This window comes from Podarcis cretensis (assembly GCF_951804945.1).
Source record: "Podarcis cretensis genome assembly, chromosome: 3".
NCBI lineage: Eukaryota > Metazoa > Chordata > Lepidosauria > Squamata > Lacertidae > Podarcis > Podarcis cretensis.
The window spans coordinates 35,352,896-35,358,905 of NC_137172.1; the positions used below are offsets into that span (position 1 = coordinate 35,352,896).

The 6,010-nt window shown below is 41.1% G+C and overlaps 1 protein-coding gene across 2 annotated transcripts in view; it reads right to left on the reverse strand.

The window, feature by feature from the left end:
* Positions 1–1,289, reverse strand: part of TOGARAM2 (TOG array regulator of axonemal microtubules 2) — a 75,985-nt gene extending 74,696 nt beyond the window's left edge. The window contains exon 1 of one of the 2 annotated variants that reach the window (XM_079969186.1): positions 1,218–1,289. The gene's annotated coding sequence lies outside the window, so the exon portion shown is untranslated. The remainder of the gene's footprint in view (positions 1–1,217) is intronic. The other variant, XM_079969184.1, reaches the window with a different exon arrangement.
* Positions 1,290–6,010: the final 4,721 nt, after the last annotated feature.

Below are 6,010 nucleotides of genomic sequence, written 5' to 3' on the forward strand. Positions count from 1 at the left end.
TGTGGCCAGCATGACTAAGCCGCTTCTGGCAAACCAGAGCAGCACACGGAAACGCCGTTTACCTTCCTGCCAGAGCGGTACCTATTTATCTACTTGCACTTTGATGTGCTTTCAAACTGCTAGGTTGGCAGGAGCAGGGACCGAGCAACGGGAGCTCACCCCATCATGGGGATTCGAACCGCTGACCTTCTGATCGGCAAGTCCTAGGCTCTGTGGTTTAACCCACAGCGCCACCCGTGACCCTCAATACAGTGGTACCTTGGGTTAAGAACTTAATTTGTTCTGGAGGTCTGTTCTTAACCTGAAATTGTTCTTAACCTGAGGTACCACTTTAGCTAATGAGGCCTCCCACTGCCGCCACGCCACCTCCACACGATTTCTGTTCTCATCCTGAAGCAAAGTTCTTAACCTGAGATATTATTTCTGGGTTAGCGGAGTCTTTAACCTGAAGCGTCTGTAACCTGAAGCGTCTGTAACCCGAGGTCCCACTGTACTATTTAATTACTATTGGGAAGTGTGCATTGTCCTAGAGATAGCTACAGCTGTCACTTGATAGCATGGTCGTCCCTCCTCACCCCTTAGCACATGAACTGCAAGCGAAAGTAAAACTTCTCAAGTAATACCATAGTCTTGCCTATGAATTGTATTGCTACACTGTAGGTTATTAACCATTAACTATTAAAGCTTTTTTTCAAGGGGCTCAAGGTGGGGGGAGGGTAGCATGAATAAGTTTTTCCTGTTTTCTCCCTTACTATCACTCAACCCTGATATACAGATATTTCCTACGATTTTTAGAGAAGTACGTGAAGTGTTCTCAGCAAGTATTTTCAAATGTAAAGATTTAAACAAATCCAAGCTTTCCATGTGCCCTAGAGGCGGCAGAATACACAGGATGACTATTGGATATGAAACAAGCACAGCTTAAGGGAACATTCTTCCTAAAAATCATCCTGTGTTGCAGAGAAAGTTCTGAAGCTAAGAGCCAGAGCATCGATTGATTCCTATGGGTTCTGGCAAGCACTCTAAATCAGTTGAAGAAAAGCCCATTCAACTTGTGGTGGTGGGATGAGGAAGAGAGAAGAGGGTCTGTTCGCAGGTAAGAGGGTGAGATAGTCCCCTGGGAATACTCAACTCCAATTCAGAAAGATAGCTCAGAGCAACAAGTTCCCTTAAGCAAGTTACCGAGTGTGTGTGTCTAACATTTCAAGCGAACTTACCTCAATCAAAATTAAAAAGTGGCACTAGTCGTCTTGTCCAAATGGATGTGAGAGGTTCTTCATCTTCAACTCATTGATGTGGGCATGAAAGAGATTCTTGTTGATCCCAGTCTCTCGCAGCAACTGTTGCCATGGTTATAAATCATTTCTTTTTGCCCCCCAATGGTCAGCGACAGAATATAAAGAATGGGCTTACTAGGTAGGAGCAAATCCAATGTGCATGGACTGGTTCCTCTCTCAGAAGTGTGATACCAGCCAGCAATAGATGCTGTCAGTTTCATTGCCTGCACTTCAGAAAGCCAGGTTAGAGAGAGAAATCTCTGGATGAGACCCAGATAATAAAGAGAGTTTTTAAAGTCACAAGCAGAGAGATTAAAACAGAGCAACCTTTCCACATCCATGTACAAATGAAAATGGGGTGGGGTTTTTTTCTTTTTCTGAGCAAAGGAAGGGGTAGGAAGCATCAATGCCATTCTGTATGAAGTACAGAATAGATTGTTTGCTACCAGTATGTGAATTGGGCGGCTTTGTGATCTGCAGGATAAATTCACACCATACTTTAATATTATTCTTGTTGTTGTTGTTGTTGTTATTGTTTTTGTTATTATTATTATTAATTTCTTACCAGGTTTCCATGGTGGATTAAAACAAAATAAAATACAGTGTATTATCAATTTAAAAATGCACAATCGGAAGCATTGGTATAATGCAATTTGGGATATAGCACTTTCTGAAAAACAGATGCAAAAATTTCAATTACTAAGAGGGCCCCATCAGCCAATCTTACTGCCCCCCTTGCATCTCTTGTATGGTAACTGCAACTAATGGCTTATAGTAAGAGAGAGGGGGAGAGTAGAGGCATCATAGCAAGGACAGAGGTGGAAGAGAAGCAAAGTACTGTCTATGGACCCCTGGTCCCAGAAAGCTGTGATCTGGAGCTCAGCCAGAGCATATGTGTTCAGTGCTCAATTGTGTTTTTCTTCTACCGAGAGGTTTTGGGCAGACTAAATTAAGCAATACATATTTTCATATTTTTAAACCTTTTTTAAAAAAAAATTACACTTTTGTGACTCTGATTTCTTTAAAAAAACAAACACCTGGAAATTATGGTAAGACAAACATGACCAAAAGGAATGGAAGAATGCACACTGACATTTCCAAGCACTTTGTCAGGAAAGAAAGGAAAGTTGAGATTCTCAGGGTGTCAAATTCCATATTAGGTTTTATATTTGCATAGCATGAAGCTAATACTGAGAAGAAAATATTGTTTCTAGAACAGAATACCATTGAACCAAAGTTCCGGTAAATGAAACATTTAATTATTATTTTTAAAGTTTCTAGATCTAATGTTTCATACAAACTTTTAAAATGTGTACTTTCTGGTAGTGATTTAGACATCAGAGCAGATCTAGCCTGGCCTTTCTGTACTCTGAGGGTGGATTGTTCATCTTCCTGATTCTTACTCGTTTGCTATCTACCCCAATGCTACCAGACTCTACACCATCCTTTACGTTACAGTGGATGGATGGGCAAGTGGCAGGCAGATGTGGGGCAGGTTTGAGATATTAACTTGCCACCTCCCCCTTTCTTAAAAAGAGTTCAGTTGTGCAAGGGCACCATACACATCTCGATGTGAATTGCAAATATTTGGGATAATTCGCAGAGAATTATAAACCTTCAGCTCAAGCGAACGGTTTTCCCTAGGAAAAGGCAACACTGCTCTGTTTAAGAATATGACTGTTCACACTGCTTGCTGTTTAAGCAAAAGCAGTTCTGTGTGACCTCAGCTCATAAGTTTAGAAGACCTGTGAAAAGTTTCCATATCTGACCACAGATTCCACTGCACCAGCACCTCCCATGAGGTCCAGCTATGCGCACCCCCAGGAGTCTTGTTTGTATTACTGGCGTGAAGAGCATCGCTGGGGAATTAGGCAGTTGCATGAAGTACCATGCCTATTCAGATGCTGGGAATAGAAGCCAAAGCTTGTTACCCAGGCTACTCTCTACGTTTTTGTTTGTTTGGTGGCTTTGTTGGGTGTGGAAACAGCAAAGTTTTGGAACCGTTAAGAGTAGGTGGGATCTAAACCACGTAAGAAATTAAATTACCTGTGAAAAGACTAGATAAAATTAAGGTTCTTCCACCCACAGCTACCACAATGCGTTAGTTAACTGAATAGAACACGTAACAAAAACTGCAGACATCCCTGCAAAAGATAAAAAAATTGCCTAATGGGTGAAATTGTTGCAACAAATATCAGGGCTGCCACAATTAAATGCTGCCACAAGAAAACTGGTTTGTCAGCTATAGCCTCAGTCACCTCCAAGTTGACCTAATGGTAATTTCTGTATGCTAAAGAGGCTTTTTGGTGCTCTCCCCTGCAATAAGTTCCTGATGGAAGTTGAAGCCCATCAACTTCTGGAGGGCCACAGGTTCCCATCCCTGTGCTCAGTTTTGTGCATTGCATTCACCAGTGCTCCCAGCGAAGAGACAAGACAGCCTTAATCCCAAAATAACTGGAGGGAAGAGAGCTCACTGATCCACGTTTCAGGCTAAACTGCCCATTAGCCACATAGACGTGGTAAGAGATTTTTTATTTCCTTAAATTTACTAACCTGCTCTTCTATACGTGGCTAACAAGGATTACAATTTGCATTTGTAAAAATTAGGGGGAAGCAGTAACAGATAAACGCAGTTTAGCAAGAGATGTTAGTTCTCTAAAAATTATCACTGCAACAGGAGAAATGCCTGCCAGGAAGTGTACTGAGTACATGAGAGAAGGCAAAGAATTAAGGTGCCAAACAGCCCTCCCTCCCTAGGCAAGGAGTTTCATAATCTTGGGTGCTCAGATGCCCTGGTCTGCTCCTCTTCTGATGCCAGTTTTGGACTGATGCCTCAATGAATGAACATCGTATGGTACTAGTAGAGGTACAAGGTCTACACATCAAGCCTTTGGATGGTGGTGGAATTTTTCCAGGCTAATGTTAACAAGTCAGAACTTCCAAGTGATAGGGCTTAACCACTTAACCACTGGCTTCCAGCACAGAGAGCCTATCAGTTTCTCCCATGGGCTTTGCACTACGCAGAAGGTAACCCAGAAGTGGAAATCTAAGACAAAGCTCTAATTCAAATGTTAAAAAGCAAGTCTTTCCAAAGTACACCACAGTACCTTGCAATCACTTCTGACCAGAAACTTCCCACCATTCTGTGGCACTAATCTGACACCCACTGGCCATCTTTGGAACTAGCTTTCTAGCAGAACAAGAAACTTTTGCACTGAACTCAAAATTATGTGGGGTTTGCCGGGAATTAATGAAGTGTTCTTGGACATCGAAACCCTTAGCAATAAACAAACTGTGATACATTTAAACTAAGTTTGAGGAAGCAATGAAATAAAAATGCTAGATCTTTTGACATTTTGACACAGGCCACTGTTAGCCACTGTGAGAACAGCTTGCTGGACTCGATAGGCCACAGACCTGATCCAGCAGGCTCTTATGTTATTTAGGTTAAGAATAAACAAGGAAACAGTAAGGAAACAGTGCGTCATGTGGTATGTTTTAAAAAATAGGCAGGTTTATTGTGCCATCAGAAAAATTGCCATGCCTGGGGACTCTACCTAGGTCTTGCCCCAATGGTTTCTGTTCTGCCCCCTAAAGTGCTTTTGCCTGGCTGGAATTTGCCCTTCAAGATGGGGTAGCACCTCTTGGTCAGAATGATTCAGACGTGTACGAATAACCCAAACCCTTTTAAAGTCACAATACAGTAGTAGAGGATGGGCTAAATTAAGCTTCCACAAAAGCGTCCATGACATATTTGAAAGGAATTGCCACCATTTTGTGTTGTGAACCATTACAGATGAAGGGCAGTATACAAATTTAATAACATCATTTCAATGTGGTCCAAAAACTGCTTCCATGATTTCCTCAATCACTTGGTTGTTCAAATACAGATATGGGGCCCAGCAGATCTATTGGATTCGGAAACAAGGGAGGTTCCTGCTCTGTTTTCCCCTCTGAATACTTCCACATGACATTACCATTTCATAGCTACCCTGGAATATTGCAGTCCTCAAACCACTTTTTCGCCTGTTGCCAAAGTTGCACCATTTGCCAAAAGATCTATAATGGTTGTGTAATACTTTCATTATGTGGAAAGCACTGTTATCTGTGGTAGTGGTGGCTTCGACAATTGCTATTTTCCACCTTTTTTCTTTCGTTTTTGACAGGTGGCCTTGTTCACTGCAGTTTTAAAAATGGCAGGTAGTTCAGACTGACACAGTGAACACATATAGTGCCGGACACCTATTCTCCTAACTCTTGTGGAGTCAGAATTCTGTCATATAATATTAAATTAATTTTGAGGGAAAAGGAGTGCACAGTAATGAATTTTAAAAAAACACAAAAAACACATCCCGCCAAAATTGAAGTAACAAAGCAAGTTACATCTAAATACTTGGACTGAGTTGCTTAAATTTATAGAATAAACAATGTAATAAGAATGTTTAAGTTATTGATACGGAAATACAGAATATAGTAATTGTTGTGGGACTGTATTTGTTTTAGCTATGTCTGCCTCTCTAAAACTTTTAATACAACCCATATACTTAGAGGTGATACTTGAGATTTCCAATAATTCACATTATTGTTGTGAACTGCCCTAAGATCTGCGAAAGGCAGTGTGCAAATTTAATAAATAATAAATAATTAGCTGCAGAACTTACTGAGCCTCCCACCCCTGCAAGAAACTCCATAAAAAGGAGTCTCTGTAAAAGTAATTTCAAACCTAAGAGTGA